The 20,576-nt window shown below is 44.8% G+C and overlaps 1 protein-coding gene across 2 annotated transcripts in view; it reads right to left on the bottom strand.

Moving 5' to 3' along the window:
* The window catches only part of SLC38A1 (solute carrier family 38 member 1), a 77,748-nt gene extending 72,459 nt beyond the window's left edge, over nucleotides 1-5,289 (bottom strand). The window contains exons 1-2 of one of the 2 annotated variants that reach the window (XM_054719140.1): nucleotides 5,003-5,289; nucleotides 4,624-4,888 (exon numbers count right to left, since the gene is read on the bottom strand). The gene's annotated coding sequence lies outside the window, so the exon portion shown is untranslated. The remainder of the gene's footprint in view (nucleotides 1-4,623; nucleotides 4,889-5,002) is intronic. The other variant, XM_008140586.3, reaches the window with a different exon arrangement.
* Nucleotides 5,290-20,576: the final 15,287 nt, after the last annotated feature.

Here is a 20,576-nt window from a genome sequence, read left to right as displayed (position 1 = left end):
AAACCACTGCATATTAGAATTATATGGTGTTCGTTGAGTTTGCGTGTGTTTGTTTTTTTAATTCTCATGTCTTGGCTCTATCCCAGGCCAACTAAATCTGAATCTCTGGAAATGGAGTCTGGGCATTCAAAGCTTTAAAAAGACCCCAGGTAAGACCAATGTGAAGGCAGAGTTGAAAGTCACTAATCTAAACCCATCTTCTAAACATTAGCAGTGTGTTTAACCTCAGATGATTATAGTTCCTTTAACTTGCTCAAGGATTTTCTAGATTCCGTTCTCATTGTGTCTTCACAATTCTGTGGGTTAGGCAGCTCAGATACTATTATTAGCCTTAGACAGATGATAAATGAGGCATAAAAATGTAAAATGAATTGCCCAAGTGTACCCAGTTAATTATTGGCAAAGACACATTGTAACTTCACTTGAGGCAGAGTCCCTTGATTGCAATCCCAGTGCCTGCAGTTTCCCCAAACCAAGGGGCATTCGTAATCACTAAATTCCTAACACGTAGGTGGTCCCTAGAAAACCAATTAATATAATGTGTTTAAATTTCAAAAGTAAGTATAACAAGGACTCAGTTTAGGGTCAGTGCTTCAAGGTGTGTGTTTTTGAGATCTATGATGTGATTTTGAATGTGCTTACTTCCACACACATACTTTCCCCACCCCCACACCACCCTTCACAGATGCATCTTCTCTCAGAGACTGAGAAGATTCAGGTAAGTTTCCCTCAGATATTATTTTCTGAAAAGCATTTTTAAATTATTAGAGAGTCATAGAATATCAGAGGTAAGGGGAACTTGACTGATCAACTTTCCCCACTCCCTATGATAAGTGAGAAACCCAAATTTCCTTTTAATTCAATATATATGGAATGCTAACACCATGCCAAGCACTTCACATCCATTATCTTAATTAAATCTTCAGGATACCTCAATGAGATGGGTAGCACTACTGCCACCATCATCGTTATGATCATTATTTCCATTAAACAAACAAACAAAAAACAAACAAAAACAAAACAAAAAATACCCCTGAGGTTTAGAGATGCTAAACAACTTACCCAGCGTCCCTAGGCTAGTAAGTTAAGACCTGGAACAGCCATCCCTTGGTATCCTAGGAGGACTGGTTTCAGAACCCCTGTGGATACTAAAATCCATGGAAGCTCAAGTCCCTTATGTAAAATGTCATAGTTTCTGTATATCACCTACACACATCTTCCCATATACTTGAAATCACCTTTACATTACTTATAATACCTATAAGTGATATGTAAATAATTGTTATACTGTGTTGTTTAAAACAGACACAACCATGGTAGGCTTAACTACATGGTACACGTCAGCAACAACATAACATTTTTAAAAAGTATTTTTTATCTGTGGTTGGTTGAATCCAGGGATACAGAATGCTGGATACCAAGGGCCGACTGTATTTACATCTTACTCAAAGCCTGTGGCCTTATCCCCCACCTTCCATCACCTGGAGTGACAACAGTGCAAATGGTAGAAGGTAAACAAATCTTTATGAAAATGCTAAAAGGTGATCAGTGAACATATTCAAAGAGATAGAAAATTGGCATTGGGCTAGGCCTTCACAAATATATAGAATTTCAGTAGGCATTCCAGTCTGGAATCAACACTGATATCGAGGCAGAAAAGTGACAGGGAGGGTACAAGGTGAACTGGGGCAAAGAGATAGAGAGAGGTGAGGAGTCAGATTGTGGAGGGTCCTGATTTTGTTGAACCAAAATCCAGGGAGCCCACGAGGCCTGGCTAAGGATTTTATACTTTAATTGTGGGCAATGGGAACCCACTGGAGATTTTAGAAGCAAGGTCATTAAAAAGTGCAAACTGAGCCTGGCTGGTGTGGCTCAGTGGTTGAGCGTGGACCTATGAACCAGGAGGTCACGGTTGGATTCCTGGTCAGGGTACATGCTCGAGTTGTGGGCTCGATCCCCAGTGTGGGGCGTGCAGGAAGCAGTCAATCAATGATTCTCTCTCATCATTGATATTTCTATCTCTCTCTTCCTCTCTAAAATCAATATATATATACATATATATGTATATATATACATATATACATATACATATATACATATATATAGATATACATATATACATATATATTAAAGTTACCTGTAAAAAGTGCAAATTGTTTTAGAAATACAGATCTCCTGGAAGTGTCGAGATTGAATTAAGGGAGCTTGATATGGAGAATACCAACTAGAAAGCTGTTATATCTCATCAATTAGCCACTTTTTAACCATGTGTTGTGCTTCCATCTTCCTCCCCGGAGGAAGGATTTCCTGGTTTCTTCAGGGCACCTCCATGTCTTGTTTCATGATTCTTGTATCCCAACACCCTACTTGAATCGCCATGTCTAGGTCAGGTGACAGAGAACTTGAACTTGGACATTGGGACTGGGGATGAGAAAACAGGTTTGAGGGGCATTTGCAAGGGCCTGGCAGCTGCTCAGAAGTGAGGAGAGGGTAAGAGAGAACGAGAGAAGCAGACTAGAAAAAGATCAATGTTTCAACCTAGGAGAAGGAGAACCAATAATGAGATGTAGAAAAGAAGGGGTGGTCAACACTAGCATAAAGAGGTGAATGAGATGAAGATTGGCCAAGATCTCAATGCAACGGGCATTTTATTAAGCAGCTACTCTACTAGTCATTAGAGGAACAATGATGAGTAAGATTGGTTTTGGCCTCAAGTACCATCCAGAGTGAGGAAAAGACAGGACTAACAATAGACTAAGATGCCTGGCCTCTGAGTCTCAGGACAAATGTCACCCTCTCACACAGGCACTCCTAGAGGGTCATCTACCACAAGCACCCTCCCCTACCACATGGCCCTGTTTTACTTCTCCAGTGCACTTACAAATATCTAAAAGTAGTTTATACACGCATATATTGCCTGTCTCCTCCCTGCCCCCCAGAATAGAAGCCTCACAGGAACTGTGTCTTGTTAGTGGCTGCCAGCCACAAAACAAGCCCCCCCCCCCCCCACCTCAAGTATTTATTGAATATGTGGTGTGTGTTTTTAAAGGGAATAAACCTCATCAAGGTTAAGACCTCCAACCAAACTAGGTGCGTTTCCAGATGCCTAAGGGACATACTGAGAACTGAAGTGACTGAAGAGCAAAGCCATTGGGAGGTTGGGGTTGAACCAAAATCCAGGGGGCCCACAAGGGACCGACTGTTTCACATAGATTTCAAGGGTCTCAACCCTGCGTGAGATGTCTGGTAACAATGAGGGCAGCCAGCCACCTAGCTCAGGTTTTCTTTCCGTTGTCTTTCTGACGTCAGAACAAGCACGAGTTACTGCACAATTTCTTCCATCAAGGTGACAAATTACAGCCTTGCTGGGCCCTGTAGTCCGCAAACCGTAGATTTAGTCTCTCCTCCCCCTTTATATTAAAAGAAAAAAATTTTTTTAACCCACCGCAGAGATGTCAAATCCGTAGGTACGATAAAAACTGGGTCTGTGCCGCAGAGCGAGACACAAAGGACTCGCAATTGTAGCACCACCCTCCCCAGCTCAAGGCAGCCTGTAAAAGGCACCAGAAACGCCCGGACGCTGTTACCGCGAAATTCTTTTTGCCGCCATATGCACTTCCACCTTCTCTGACTACAGTTCTGCCCACACCCAAGGGCGGGAGATTCCGCAGGGGGGCAGCGCCCAGGCATCCCCGGATGGTGTGGGGTCCCAGTGGGTGCTGAGGAGCCCGACACTCTGCTAGAAGGATGGGGGGGGGGGGGGGGGGGGGGGGGGAGAGCGGAACGCACGCTAGGGCTGTGGAGCGCTTTCCTCCCGGCACCGCGGCCAGTTTAAAGGCCTTTTGTGGCCACATTTTTAGGGACGGGGGCCAGGAGGTGGAGTGGAAGCGAGACAGTCCGAACCCGGGCCACGCGCAAGCGGGTGGCCTTTTGTTCGTCAGCTCCAGCGACCCTGGTTCCCAGATCAGCACTTTTCTCCTTCCTCCCTCCTTGATTTTGGAAAGAACCTCTCCAGGGAGGGAAAGGGCAGTGATCGCTGCTAGCATCCTTTAGTCATCTCCCCCCCTCGGCATCCTCCTGCTCCCCTCCGTTACGGAGACCCGCAGGGCTGGAGCGAGGGGCGGCAAATGTGATCCGAGGCCGGCCGCACGCACACCCTCCGGACATCACACACTCTCCGCTGGGCCCCACGGACCCAGGAAACTGCCCAAATGCCCAGGACGCAAACACTCCTCGGGTCTGCGGTCGCGCCCTCACCTCGGCGGCGCTCTCCCTCCAGACCTGAGAGGTCCCTGACCCTCGTGTAACTTAACCAGGTCGGGTGCCATGTGCTCCCGCCGTGAAAACGGAACCAAAAAAGTAAGCCGCCGCCACGGGAAGGGGAAATCAGGAACCTCTGAGCCTCCTCCCGCTGCCACGTGCCTTGGGAAGAACAGGGGACCCGGACTTTTCCCTTCCCCAAAGCAAAAAACCAAATGCATCCGGCACCGCCGCGCACCCCTGCCTCCCAGGCCCGCGCGGAGGACTTCTAGGTTACCGCCTCCTCCCCGCACAGCGCCAACATCCCTCTCCTCCCGCGGCCGCGCCCCGGGCTCTCTCGAGCCAGGAAAAAAATCACCCTACCTTGGGCCATAAAGGGGGAAGTGTCACAGGGGGAGAAGTCAAGGTGTCCTCCCCGCCGGATGTTCTCCCCGGCGGTGTGATGTCCTTTGTGTCAAGGTCTCGCTGCCTCAAGCCGGGAGAAATGTGGCCTCTGTCTGCGAGGGCTGGGCGGGGAGCCCTGGCGCGGTGTGGCCGATTTCCGAGGAAGGTGAAGGGCGGCGGTTCCCGGCGACCTTCAGACAGCAGCGAGGCTGCCTCAGCCCGCGCTCCCCTAGCTCTCCTCCTCCTTTAGGGGCGGATTGCATCAGAGCCTCCCCCTCCTCCCCCCCCCCCCCCCCACACACACACACACACACACACACACACACACACACACACTGCCCGCCAGCCTCGCACTTACTGCGACACGCTCGGGAGCCGAGGGTCTCGAATCGTCGTCATTCTCCTACTGGGAGCCGCGTCGCCCGCGCTCGTCCATGGCTTGTGAAGGGGTTTAACGTGGAAAGTTAAGCCATTCCTTCCTCCTGGTCCAGCGCGCCGCTGCCTCCCCTTCCGCGCGCCCCGCTCTTTAACCAAAGCTGAGTACCCGTGAGCAGCGCCCGTCACATGGTGTCTCTGTCGGTGGCCGAGCCTGCTGCCTCCCTGTCGCCGCTCGCTGAGGACGCAGCGACCGCGGCTGGCGGAGACTGAACATCGGGAAAGGGGCGAGGGAGGGGTGGCGGGGTACGCATATGCCCGGCGCATCGACGGTAGCCGTGGAACAGAGGCTGCGCGCAGCCTGGACACCTGCCCCACGCCCTCCTGGAGTCCGGCAGCCAGTCCAGAGCCGGGCTGTGGCGGTGGCTGGAGACTGGGAACCCTTGGGTATGGAAGTGGGGAGGCCAGGTGGGCGCGGGAGGGGGAGAGGAGGGCGCACTTTGGGGTACGCCAGAGTCCAGCCACGGGGCCGGAGGGAGGGGAGTTGCATTGTGGGAAGGGCGCAGCGTGGAGGGTAGCCGCGGGAGTGGCTGGTCCTCGCGCAGCGCCCGGAGCTGCGGACGGCGCCGGGGCGGTGTAATGGCTCCGGGGAACCGCACCGAGACCGCCTAGGTGGGCGTGAAGGGGGCCGCAGTGGCCGGGCAGCGGGGCACCTTGGGAAAGCCTTTGTCTCTAACCCGCAGTGGGAGGGGCCTCCCCTCTTCCGGGACCTGCAGCGCGGTCCTCGGCACCCCACGGAGATGTGTGCTCCGAAGCTTCGCTTTGGGGACTGGGTGCGACTAGACCGAAAGGATTTGCTGAGCTGGCAGCGCGCACCTGCCTGGGCGCGGAGGGGCGCGCGGGTCCCCAGCCTGGCTACCCACGTGACTCTGCCCCGCGCGCTGGACGCGCTGGAGGGACCTGGGCAGGGGCGCTTCGCATCCGTGGGGCGGTGCGAGCGAGGGAGCAGGATGGAGGGGACTGGCCAACTGGGCCCGGTTCCCTTTTGCTTACTCTTTGTTTCAGCACCTTTTCATTGACTGGGCACTTCCGTGCAGGGGAGTTGTGTTTCCTTAAAATGGCGACAGGAAATCCCACCTGCGCGTCAGCCGCCAATTAGACTGTCATCATAGAGCGAATTTGCGGGGTGGAAACTCGAGCTTTTTATTGACAGGAATGGTTCAGTCTCCGTGTTCCATCAAAACAGGAAAGGGAAGGTGAATCATAAATTAATCCACCTGGGGTGTTTCAAGCGGGCAGACAGTAGTCAGTGTAATGGAGTGGCTAATGCTTTTTATTTTTTTTTTTATTATTTTTTTTTAGCACCACTGGAAAAGCGAGAGGATAGCCAAATTTCACAGCCCTCATAACTAAAATCCTGTTGCCGTGGAATGGCAGTAAATGATCTTCTTTAGCTCAACAATGGCTTCCTGAGAACCCCATTTAGGAGGAATACTTTTGAATAAACCTGAGAAACTGAACAGTCATTGCCAACAGAAGGGGGGGAAATGATGGGGCAGCCCGTCTCAGACAGACCTGCCATTAAATTCTGTCTGACAGTTTTTGCTTCCTTCACCCACTTTTGTCCTTATCCTGTTTCCCCACTTTGTAAAAAAAAAAGGGGGAGGGGGGTAATAGGACCCACATCATAGTAATATTCTACAGGTTATCAAAAAGTTGATTCTCCCCCTCTCCCCTTTCCGTCCTAGAAGCAGCTCATTTAGTATAAAATTACTCATTTTAAGTAGCGTGCATCTTGCCTGAATGGCACCATAATTCTTATGAAAAAACTAAGAAGTCTGAATAGGCAAAGAAGGTAAACTATGGGCACAGGTCCTTAAGCCTGTTGAAATGTTTACCTTATTAAGCAGCATGTATATTCACTAATGTTGGTTTGCAGAGCTTATCTTTTGATTACAGTTTTAACTTACTTGCTAGTTTCAGTGCACCAAAAAACTGCAGTTACCTGGCATTTTTTGAATTGGATTCAATAGTGATGAATTGAGCTTCTACTCTTTGCCAGCTAAGCACTTCAGATATAAATATTCTCTCATTTAATCCCTGTAACCACTCAATTAAGTACTATCCTCTTTGTATAAACAAGAAAGCAAGTTCTAAGTGGCTAAATTGGCCATATCACTTAAGACTAAGTGGTGAAAGGGGAAGCAAGGGAAGTGATTCCTGTTCAGGTCTCAGTTCAAAAAGTCCATGCTTAGCCTTAACCATGATGCTATAACCATCTGCAACTAGACATTCTTGGGCCTAGAATTTACAAGGATCTCCACCCCCATCTCCACCCCCATTTAGTTGACAACCTGTAACTGCAGTATACATGTCAACCTGGAGGCTGAAATGAAGAACTGTCACTATGTGGAGAATTGGGAGTCAGGAGGGAGGAGGTAGTGTTTACGACAAGTAACTTCCTGTAAATATTTCTCTCTTTTCAGAGTCCAGCGTGGCTAGAGAGTGGTCCGGTTCCTGAGTAGGGGCTGCTGGGGACTGAGAAAATGAAAGAAAGAGACAGACACAGAGATAGAAGGAAAAAGCTGGGGCCAGGTGGGACAGCTGTCTTCTGATGGAGAGACAGTGACCCAGAGCCGCTACAGTGCGTTTATTTTATACAGCAAAACCCAGGAAGTTTTACTAAAGCCCAAGACAAAGAAGGTTATGTGCATTCTTGTGGCTTCTTTGTAATCATCACTTCTGGGTGGGCCCGGATAATCACTCTTGTTCCTGGTGCTTGACTGGATTTAGAGAATGAAACCCATCCCCTGGTGCCTGAGCTGAAGGTCAAGCTGACAACACACCTGCCTATGGCAAGGTGTGTTTCCAGGACATGGCCACTGGATTCAGCTGACAATAATTAAAGAAATGCTCATGTGCCTTCCCAGGTGCTCTCTACAACTTTCATGTGCATTTTTCTCCTTGACTACTTGTAGGTGAAACTTCTTTTCAGAGTAAGTAGCTCAGCTCTGAAACCCAATTGCTGTGGTCTCAAATGGGGAAATGAATACCATAATGACAACTGTCCACTTTGTGCTTATTGAGAGATGGGTAATAGAATAAGCACTTTCCAGATAGTTACCCATTTATTTTTTATTGAATTTATTAGGGTTACATTGGTTAATAAAATTATATACATTTAAGGTGTACAATTCAATAATACATCATCTGTATATTGTGTGTGTGTTTACCATGCCTTTATGGTCAATTAATATTTGACCAAGGAGACAAGAACACTCAATGGGATAAAGATAGTCTAATCAATAAATAGTGTTGGGAAAATTGGACAGATACGTGCAAAAAAAGTGGGGGGAGAGGACTAAATCACACACAAAAATAAACTCAAAATTGACTAAAGACTTAAATGTTAGACTCAAAATCATAAAAATTCTAGAAGAAAACATAGGCAGTAGAATGTTGATCATGGCAACATTTTTTTTATCTGATGTATCTCCTTGGGCAAGGGAAACCAAAGAAAAATAAATAAACGAGACTACATCAAACTAAAAAGTTTTTGCACAGCAAAGGAAACCATCAACGAAAGACAACCCACTTAATGAGAGAACATATTCGTTGATACATCTGATAAATGGTTAATATCCAAAATTTATAAAGAACTTATAAAACTCAATACCAAAACCCCCCAAAAACAATCCAATTAAAAATGGGCAAAAGACTTGAATAGACACTTCTCCAAGGAGGACATACAGGTGACAGATGGTCTCTCATTTAATCCTCACAACATTCCTAAGAAGTGCAGACCATTCTAATCCCTGATTCGGAGATTAAGGAACATATCCCAAGTTCACACAGCTCTAATTGGCACCTCTAGGGCTTGAATCCAGAGCTGACTCCAAATCTGATTCTCTATGCTTGACTCTAATCTGTTCCCAACACTGGGTGAAAAAGGTGAAGGGATTAAGTACTAATTGGTAATTACAAAATAGTCACGGGGATGTAAAGTACAGCATAGGGAATATAGTCAATAATATTGTAATAACTGTGTGTGATGCCAGGCAGGTACTTGAATAATAGGGAGATCACTTTGTGAACTATATGATTGCCCAACCACTATGCTGTACACATGAAACTAATACAAAATAATATTGAATGCAATCTGTAATTGAAAAATAAAGTGTTCCCTGATGCTGCAACACCCCTTTTTGGAGGGCTAGGAGGTGGGACAGGTCCCAGACCACTCTGCCTTCAGATGTGAACCACTGCCCTGTGTTTAGAGAGTCCAGGGAATCAGCTTACTCTTTAATAGGTTTGTGAGCTCCAAGGGCACTGTTGATAGATTGAATGTTCCCAAAATGGTACTGAGGTAGTCGGGACACATTAACAGGTTGTATTGTGACCTGCCCTGTGGAACTGAGAAAATAAAAATTCTGTCTCTGCTCTGAAAGTGAGGCTGGAGAAGGAATTGGTACTGTAAAAGGAGAATTGAATCACCTCAGATCTCCTGGAAGTTTCTAGGAGTCCCATAGGCCCTTTCTGTGTGGTTCCAGGAAGGAGGGACAGCTTTGTGAACAAAGACCAATCACATCCCAAAGAGGATTCAGCCTATGCTTCAGCCACACCTGCTGCCAACCCAGCTTCACCCTGTAGTCACCGGGCTTGCACTGGCTCCCCGCCTGAGTTACCCAATAGGACAGCTGGAAGCATTACCTCCAGCAGCGCGCTAACGGAAAAAATGAACTTTGTGGGTTTTCAAAGCTTTCCAAATAATCTGGTCTGATGCTAGCAGACCGCTTGTGTATGAGTTTCTGTAATAGGATCAAAACTATCTTCTGAATAAGTAGAAAAAACTTGTAACAGAAGCAATAAAACCATCTAAGAACAAAGCTTACCTTGTTAGAAAGTAAGTTATTTATTCTGAAATCAGCCTTCTATTTCTATTGATAGGGTCTACCCTGAAACAACAAATGGTCTTCAAAATTATTGGGTTCTTTTTTGGCATTTCCTTGCCAGAGTAACTTTTTTTTTCCTTCTTTTTTTACCATCCTTAATGTTCCTTGGATCTCATCCATAGATGACAATATTTTGACACTAGGAGTTAGTTAAACAGCCACAGCAAAAAGTAATTTGGTCATCCGTCTGCAGATACATGGCACTGGGTCCTAACCCCCTTGGTAGCACTGTGACAGGACCTACTGGCACCTCTTCCAGCTTCCTGATGAACATTCCACCTCACCAGATTTGTAATTGGCTCTGGCAGGAGATCAGAAACTCCCATGTATAATAAACTGAATTTAAATTAAAATCCCAGTACGGGCCTCTTTAAATATGCCTATTGTCTCTGATTTTGGCCCCGGTCAGTTTTATAGGGTCACTTATATTTTATCTCTTAGGAGAGTGGGGAATAAGGTTCATTAGGTATTATAACTTGTCGACAATACAATCTTATTCATCCAAGCCAAACTAAGAACCAGGGCCAGTGATCAGTCCTGAAGCTTAATGTCTAATTTACCTGACACTTATGCATCATTATGCAGCTCAACTGTGCGTGTATCTTCCTAGCTGGTTGCCAAATTGGGTAATGATACCCATCTGATGATCAAGTGGCTCAGTGTCTACAGAATACTAGCACATAATAGGTGCTCAATAAATGGTATCTGTTAATAGTTTGCACACTTTGCAGAAATGAGCTCTGGGCAATGAATGTTCAAAGCACAAGTTGATAGGCACAAAGTATGTTATTATACTAACCCCATACTGGAGCAGCTATCAAGCTCTTACCTCTATTCCCGTTCCTCTCACTGTGGAAATGAGGAGACAGATGGTATTTCAAAAGTCATAATTATAGCTAATTTTTCTTGATTTATTTTTTGGTTTGCCTTCTATTTTTATATTCATAAAATTTTTTGGAAAAAAATTGAGGTTTTTTTAGACCTACAAATTTATTTATCATACAGATATAATACCTACCAGAATTTGGCCTTAGTTTCTTATGGCTTAGGTTTCCCCCCATTTAATTATTATTATTTTTCTTTAAAAAATATATATTTTTTATTGAAGAGAGAGAGAGGAAGGTGGGGGGGGAGAGAGAGAGAGAGAGAGAGAGAGAGAGAGAGAGAGAGAGAGAAACATTGATGTGAATAAGAAACACCAATCAGTTGCCTCCTGTTCATACCTCGACTGGGTATCAAACCTGAAACCTGGGTATGTGCCCTGACTGGGAATGGAGCCCACCATCCTCTGGTATATAGGATGACGCTCCAACCAACTGATTCACACCTGCCAGGGCTAATTCTTTTTTATTCTTTAAATGTTTTTTTATTGATTGATTTTAGAGACAGAGAAAGAGAAACATTGATTTGTTGTTCCACCCATTCATGCACCCACTGGTTGAGTCCTGTATGTTCCCTGACCAGGGGTTGAATTCCACAACCTTGGCTATGGAGATGACACTCTAACCAACTGAGGTACCCTGCCAGGGCCCATTTAATTCTTCAATCCATCTAGTGAGAGTTAAGAATTTAAATTGATTTGTTCCAAATCACTAATCAGTTATTTCAGTGCCCATTGTTAAAATTTCTCCTTAGTTGTGGTGCCTCCTTTATCAAATGTTGTTACATTTAAATATATTCTATACTAGAGGTCTGGTGCACAAAAATTCGTGCATGGGGGGCGGTCCCTCAGTCTGGCCTGCACCCTCTCACAGTCCAGGAGCCCTCAGAGGATGTCCAACTGACAGCTTAGGCCCGCTCCTAAGCTGCAGTCTGGCCTCCCTCTGTGGGAGGCAACCCTGGCAGGTCAATCTGGGGACAGAGCTGGCCAGTGAGTGGCCAGCCCCGTCCCCAGTCGCCCTCCCCCGCACCCCCCCCCATCGCCATCCCCTCCCTCTGCCCGCTGGCATGTACCTTGGCTGGCCTGGTGCCTCCTGCTTGCGGGACCAGCCCCCGCTGACACATCATCCCACTGTTCAGTCGATATGCATATTACACTTCTATTATATAGGATGATATATATATATATATATATATATACTAGAAGACCAGCACGCGAAATCACATGGCCCTGCCCACCCATGCGGCCTCGCTGTGCTCACAGCCTCGCCCACCCGCACAGGCATCAAGTCCCCACTGGCGCCTGCACACTCAGCCTCCTGGTGACCGATCTTTGGTCGTTCCGCCATGACAGTGTCACGACCGCAGGGTTTTTATGATTGAGATAAGGTTCTACTCCTGATCTAACTATTCTGTCCAGTGATCTGTCCATGCTTTTATTACCTATTGCTTAGACCCTTCTTGTGTGTTTTAATATCTACTAGGGCACAAGTTCATTGATATTTTTCTTAGTTGCTGTATCTGTTTATTACTCCGGGTGAATTTTTGGATCATTACTAAACCAATAAAACAAAAACACTAGAATTAGAGTTTTTTTTATACTTGTAAATCAACTTAAACACATGCATAAAACATTTACAACAGAAACACCAACTAAGAATTCCCTTGACAAGAAATGTGTAGGCTCTCTTTTCACAATTTTTTTTAATCCTCACCCGAGGATATTTTTCCCATTGATTTTTAGAGAGAGTGGAAGAGAGAGGGAAAGACAGAGAGGAACATCGAAGTGAGAGAAACACATCGATTGTTTGCCTCCTGCATGTACCCAGAGGAGGGCCCTCGTTGGGGAGGAGCCTGCAAACAAGGTACATGCCCTTGACCGGAATCAAACCCGGGAGCCTTCAGTCCCCAGGCCAACACTCTATCCTATGAGCCAAACCAGCTAGGGCTCCACAATTTTTAAAATATAAAAAGTGGCTAATATGTAAGTGAAGATCTGAATACATTGAAAAATATACTATTCAGTTGGAAGACAGCAATTTTTCCTAAATTAATTTACACAAAATTAACTGCACATGAAATCCTTTTATAAAAATAAAAAATGTGTCATGCTAACCATTCACAGCTAAGGCAGTCACTTTTAGGTAAATGACATTTCTACATTAAGAAAGCAAAAATAAGAACTCCTTGTGTGCTTAAGTGTTAACTATTCACAATATATTTGCGGACATTCTTATTCTATAAAATAAAAATAAAAGATACAACTCATGCTGAGTGAAAAGAGAATCTTGGTCCAAGTTGCCAACGTTGCTTTAGAAAATCAACCAATTAGGTATCTGTCACAAATGGGGTTCTCTGGGAAACAGCCTGAGACTGAGATTAATGGGCAGAAAGTTTATTAGGGAGTGCTCTTGGGATCCTCACTTGAGGAAGGGAGAGAGAGAAGCTATACCAGGAAAGAGAGAGAAGCTGGGCTATGACATAGTCTCAGTGAAGGCCTTGGCCAACCCCACAGGGAGCTCCAAGCCTGTGAGGCCCTTTGGAGCTGTCTTGAGTAAGGCTGAGGGGCCAGATATTTTACCCCCATATTGGATGCTGCCTGCTATGGGAGGAGAGTATGACCTTAGGTGAATCAACTTTTGGGGGCTGAGACACTCCATAAGAGGGAGGATGAGTAAGAGCATCTGCCAGCAGCAATTCTAGCAGCAGTCCTAAGGGGACATGGACTGTCTCTCAGTGTTCTCTGTCATATATACTTCAAGTACCCCTTATAATTTCCGCATCATATAGCACTGAATACTCAACAAAAGTAAATATAAATGTAATTGCAAGAAATTTTTGAGAAGATTCTTTTTATACACACACAACCTAGTGTACTTCATGTCATAAAGACAGATAAGAAATAGAAAAGATTCCAGGGTTCTCTTTGTCCTGACTTCTCTGACTCCTGGACATGAAAATCTAGAATGGAAGAATTTGAATCTCATTTCCTTTGCTTTCCATTCCCTTCTTTAGTGAAGCAGAACAATTAAAAGAAGTCGGGGTGGGGGGTGGGAGGGGGAGAAGAGGGAGGTAACAAGAGACTAAGGTCATCATACATTCTTGAACAGGGAAGAGTTCATAGTAACCTATTCATATAAATAAAAGTAGCTAAATGTTCTCACCTTTATGATGTGAGGTAAAGGGATGAGGAGACAAGCAGGCAGAGGTAGAGGGGAGAATAGGGAGCATATGGAAGTGTGCCTGCTGAGGAAGATTGCAGGGGAGGGGAACAGAAGGAAAATGACTGAATACCTCTTTATGCCCATCTCTGGGTCATGTGTTTGCATGTTGCCTGTTTCAACTTCACAGTAATCTTTGAGATAGATACTATTATCCTAAATTTTCAGGGGGAGGATATGAAGGGCAGAGAGGAGATGTGACTTAGTCAAGATTTCACAGGCAATAGCTAAGCTGGATTTCAAACTCAGATCTGTCTGCTCCCAATGACTGTTTCTATCATGTGCTATACATATGAGGGATAGAATGGGACAAAACAATCAGAAATCATTCCTCCATGTGAGCATAACTCTACCACTCAGTGGTTTCATGAACATTTACTGAGTGCTTACCAGGCACTTTACTATTTGTGGGAGATTAAAAAGACATGAGTTTCAGTCATGAAGATCCACCGAGCTTATCAGTCCCATTAATTATTAGGGTGTAGGTTTTGCCATTTTGCACCTTTACAAGTGTCAAAGTAACTGGAATAGTTATCCAATTAATTTCTTTGATAGCTTTCACCAAGTTATCTCAGTGCATGTCAAGCTGGCATCTGACACAGAGGGTATGCCCTGAGGTGGATTTCTGGAGATAAAAGGGGGATATGCTGTCAAGAACTGGCAACCAGTTTTTCTAATGGAGGCAAAGTGAAAGAATGTGGTTTTAGGGGAGTAAAAATGTGAGGTAAGAGGGGCATTCCTGAATTGTTTGTTGATTTTAATGAAGAACCTAAAATGGCAAGTTAGATGCCATTTGTTTTTTTCATTTGGTATAGGGTCCTGGTTACAAGCATGGGCTTTGCTACGGAATATACCCAATTTTAGTTTGTCCACATGCAAGATGCATGTGTGGGCAGTGACCTAGCTTCCTTACTCTTGAGTATCTTCCATTGCAAACAGGGATAAAAATAGTAGCCTATCTCATCGGATTGTTGTGTGGACTCCATGAGATACAAGCTTAAACAGGGCCTGACAGTGCTTACCATGATTAGTTCTTGTTAAGAACTAGTATTCTTTACTTGAACACTTATTTACTCTGTTTTATATTTAATATGGGTGACAGTAAAGTCTGGTTATTTAAAAAATAGTCTCTGGAACCAGGCAGTCTGAGTTCAAACCCAGGCTCTGCCGTGTGCTGACTGCGTGATTTTGGACAAGTTACTTAACCACATAGTCCCTCAATTTCCTTCTGCAGAGTTGAGATGTTAACAGTTTCTACTAATGGTGTTGTTGTGAAGATTGAGTTTGTGTAAGTAAAGCCTCCAGAGCAGCACCATATAGGAAGAGCCATGAGACTGTTAGCTATCATCATCATCATCATCATCATCATCATCATCATCGCCATCATCGCCATCATCAGCATTAATGGCTCAGATTATTAAAGACATGTGCTCCTCTAGATCCATTGACATAGCAAAACACACAAGTCCTCAGATATACACAAACACACTGGTATGTACACACACACACACACACACACACACACACACACACACACACACACCAGCTACAAACAGTACAAGCTGCTGCAGACCTAGGGAGACCAGCAATGCATTCTTTCCCTGCTGAATTTCCCTGGGGAGGGGAGCTGATTTCTGTAACAAAATCTAAGGGCAAGATAAGGCAGGAGGACTGAACTGCCTGGGGCACAGCCACCCTGAGGCCAAAGGGTAACCCCGGTGCCCTCCTCACCTCCCTTATCAGCTTATATTTCTTCCTTCTGCTACTCCCATCCAACTCTGCCCCCAGGGCCTCTCCTGTGCCTGGTCCCAGATTTCAGTGATTTTTCACCAGTGAGCCTGCTAAAGTATGAACTCTAATTAAGGTATTTGCTGATAACCTCAGGCATGAAACCTCTCATTTTTTACAGGAGGAAAGGTCAATGCCTGCTTTGTTGCTTCCACTCTCCAGCCCTCCCCCTTCTCCTTCATATATGTCGGGGGGGGGGGGGGGGCATGGTGAGAGCCCACATCAGTGGAGCACTGGGACCCATCTCCTCTGCCTGCTGCTCCTCTGGAGGTGCTAGGGTATACGTGCAAGGTGTGCTGGACACCTCAGCTGTACTGATCCCTTCCCAGATTATGAGTCAAATCAAGGGTTCCATCTTCAGTTTAGGAAGTGTTGTCTCCACGTATCTGGTCAGTCTCTTTGACTTTTCTCCCACAAGAAACTTTTGCACTTTCAGTTGAAGAAAAGAAGGAAGCCACATTGAGAAGAGGGAGAAGAAGAATGTTTAGGTGAGGGCTTTGACAAGACCCCTGAAAAGACTAGGCATGCCTTGAGTGTGCCAGTGTCAATGAAAGTGTCAGCTAAAAGAATGACCAGATAGATCCTGAAAGCATCATTGAAATACAGCATTCCAAGCCGGGAAGCTAAAAGTCCCTGATAAGTGGTCTTCTAGCCTCTTGGGGCTATTTATTTTGCTTTCAGGTTATTCTGCTTATCCTTGCTCTGTCCTTCACCACAGAGGGTACCCTCCCCTTCCCTCAGCCACGTGACAGACACTCCAGCTATTTGGGAGAAGCTTCTCATGTATTCTGTCTGTAGCCACCACCGTCTTCCCCCACCCCAATCTGTCTCGTCTTCTCTTCCTCAGCGTAAGTATTTCTAGTTCCCTTGACCATTCCCTATATATGTATTGGCAATATGTCCTGCACTTAAAATTTTCACATATGAGATTTGTTCTCCCTTTGGCTATTCCACTGTCAGACTAGGTATCCCAGATTTTGTTTAGAGAAGTTGTTGCTCTGAACCACCAGGCTATTCCTTCAAATTCTTCAATTCTGACCCCTGATGTTGCTTTCTTCCTCTCCCTTCAGCCCATTGCAGCTTCCTAAATACTTTCCAGAGGTGTCTGTAAAAGTTGCTGATCTCTAAAGAGCTCTAAACATTATTCTAAGGTGCTGGTAGACATGGAATACAGGAGTGACCAGATTGTGTTGAAAGGTGGTACAAGCAATACATCTTACATGGTGAAAGGGAGTGCAGAGTTAGGGTCTAAAGTTAATATAAAAGAGGAAAGATACATCCAGTCAAATTTATACCTGACATCCCTTAAAACTTTGGGTCTTTCTGTTTCTCGATAAATATTTGTCTTCGGTAGATTTTGTTTTTCCAACTCTTTATTAATTAATCTTTTTATGGTCCTCCATTAATTCTTCAATTCCTTTCTTGAGAATATCTACTCAACCCTTGCTGCTCAAGGACCAGCAGTGTCCCCATCACGTGGGAGCTTGTCAGAAATGCAGAATCCAAGTCCCTACCTCAGACCTACTGAATCAGAATCTGCTTTGAAACACATCCCTAGGTGATTATGTGCTCTCTGAGAAGCACTGTGTTAAACCATCACAGCCACCTGCAAATACACCATGCTTCTTTGTCAATGGCTGGAAAAATCTTAAAATAATAATGCTTGTTCCAAAATTCTACCAACATGTATCAATCATTTTATCCTTGACTGCATGCATGAATTTTTTTTTAAATAAAAGGTGAGTATAGTTAAATTTAGGGATGTTCAAGATGTGGTTGATGTTCTTCAAGTACAGGGATAGAGTACTTCACTGTACTTTTAGGAGAAGATGGAGATATAAATCTTTGTCTTGTGATTTAAAAGGTAATGAAGAAAAGGAAGGGGCATAATCAGAATCAAAAGTAGTCTCAGGACTTGAGCAAAAAAGACAGGATAGACTTGGCATGGCCAGACTGGTTGCAGTGAGAAGGAGTGAACAGGCACCACCCCGATACCCATGAGTGGAAAGCTCAAGTGATGTGGGCACAGCTTACAGGATATCTTGTGGACAGTTGAGCTAAGAAACGTGGCTACAAAGGATGTTGCCATTTTTAAAAGAAGTTGTAAAGGACGGACTGGAACTTTTTCAAGCTTCAGTTTTCCCATCTGTGAAATAGAGTCATTTCTAGTGTGCATATTGTTGTAAGGAATAAAAGTAAACCTTGTAGGACACAGACAATAGGGTGGTGAAAGCCTGGGGTGGGGGGTGGGGCCAACTGGAGGGGTCAAAGGGGGAAGAAGGGGGACATATGTAATACTTTCCACAATAAAGTTTTTTTAAAAAAAAAAAAAATTAAATTCACACACACACACACACACACACAAAAAGTAAACCACGCAAAGAGCTTAGACCAGGGTCAGCACATAGGAAGCACTCAATTGGGACAGAGGGAGCCGTAAGTATTCTTGTGTGGGGCCTGAGAGACTGAAAATGGAGAAAGCATCCAGAAAGCTCCTCCAGTGGCAATCGTAACTGGGGCTCACTGTGTGCTGGGCACTGCTCTAAAAGCACTTTACAGAAAGTAACACCTGTACTCCTCACAGCAGTGCTATGAGGTAGATACTACTATCCCCATTTGTCAGAAACTGAGGGACTTGCATAAATGGCCTCAGACAGGATTCAAATGCACACGTGACTTCAAATCTGGTGCTCTCCACCACCAGGCTATCCCACTACAGGCATCCCAGGGAAGACAGGAGGAGAATAGGAAAGAAAGGGAGGGTCCCAGCCTGTGTGGCTCAGTAGTTGAGCATCCTCCTATGAACCAGCAGGTCACAGCTCCATTCTGGTCAGGGCACAGGCCCAGATTGTGGGTTCAGTCCCCAGTAGGGGGAGTGCAGGAAGCAGCCGATCAATGAGTCTCTCTCATCATTGATGTTTCTATCTCCCTCTCCCTCTCCCTTCCTCTCTGAAATCAATAAAAAATATTTTTTTAAAAAAGTAGAAAAGAAAGGGAGGAGCAAAAGCCCATCCACAAGGCAGAGGTGGCAGTGTGTGAGCACACAGCCCTGGATGAATAGGCAAAGTCCAAAATAACAGCGCTGGGGGGAGAGGCATCGACCAGAGGCTTGTTTTGTTTCTGACTTACCATCCTGGAAAGGTTTGACCGATTGCTTGAATCGTGTTGGAGCTATAAAAATAATATTTTTTAAAAAATAGGATTGTTTTTGCTTTGTGAACAAAGAACACTCAGAACCAACTGGTCATGCACCTGGAGCCCATGTGTTCAGTGATTAGTTCTGTACATAGGTGAGCATTTCTCTCAAGTAGCACATATTTAAAGAGCATAAGTGGATTTTTTTCACACTCCATTTAATTTACACTGGGTTTACCTTCCTGCACAGATGGCCTGCTTTTCCTCTTCCTGTGCTTAATTCTCACTGAAGCCAGAGAGTGTTAGATGCCCATGAGGATTCGGCGGAGTGAAGGGTTACAGGAAGCGGAGTCAGATGGTGCTAATACAACAAAGCGGCAGGGAACGCTTCCTAAAGTTATGACATTATGCATAAAGCATTTAAACATATTTTTGCAGCACATTTAAGAAAATGGGAAGATGCAAGTAATGTCAACTGAAAATAAGATAGAAAACTGAGTAATATATTCAGTATGATTCTGGAATGGTGACACTTAAAAAGTGTATATAATGTATGTTTTATATATGTCCTAGTATATCACATATTTTTTTAAAAAACCAGGAAGTTATTTATAAATATTATTAGTGGTTATTCTGAGTAAAAGGATTTGGGTGCATTTCTTTTACTCTTTAAATTTATTTTCAATTTTCTACACTGAGTACATACTTATTTTATCATAAAAAATACCATACATTTAAAAAAGTAAAGCGACATTTAGAGTTTATGCTTTTTGGTTTCTTGTTTGTTTGTTTGGTTGGTTGTTGTTTGGTTGGTTGGTTAGGCGTTTAGATCTGAATTAAAGTTGTAGTTTCTGCTGAGCGCTCTGCCAGGCGGGGGCAGTAGTAGTCCCCCAGATTGCTGCAGTTGCCCTGTTACTGTATGTTTGGGAGAGCCTTCAGCGCAGGGAAGAAGTGAGGCTCCTCATCGTTCAGCACCTGTTCATGGTTTAACAACGCTACGTAGACTTGCTCTTCCTATTAAGTGGGAGAGTCAGCCTAGAGGGACGGAGGAGGGGGTGATGGTGAGGAAGAACCTGCCGCAGAGCCTTCCTCTTCAGCATTTCTCAGTGATGCCTGCTTCAGGGACGCAGCCAGCTGCAGCCTGCAGCTGTGTTTCCAGCTGTGCCGAGCGGGGCTGGATGGTGCGTACGTCGAGTGCCCTAGTGGCCCTCTTCCGGAGCGTGTAGACTAACAGTAAATATGGTAGAGCGATGGCTACACCGAAATTCTAAGAAATGGGCTTTCTGGCAATTTTCAGAAAGTTGAAGTTCTAACCATCCAGGTGTCAGAAAGATCAAGTGAGCCAATGTACATAAAATTGAAACCTACAAAGCACTGCATTGTTGTGTTTGTGTGAGATTGTATTTCTCTCCTTAAGCTCCAAGACTTTAAAGCTTAATCATCATTACTTTCATAAACAAAGCCAACAACATTTTTTATTGCTTAGCATATTTTATAATTCCTAAAACAACAATACAATGACTATAAAGAATGCTTTAGAACAACAAAACAATGACCCATCATTCAAGAACCCAATTATTTC

Source organism: Eptesicus fuscus, chromosome 7 (genome assembly GCF_027574615.1).
Source record: "Eptesicus fuscus isolate TK198812 chromosome 7, DD_ASM_mEF_20220401, whole genome shotgun sequence".
NCBI lineage: Eukaryota > Metazoa > Chordata > Mammalia > Chiroptera > Vespertilionidae > Eptesicus > Eptesicus fuscus.
Note: the sequence above shows the minus strand (reverse complement) of the source record. Positions and strands in the feature narration are given on the sequence as shown.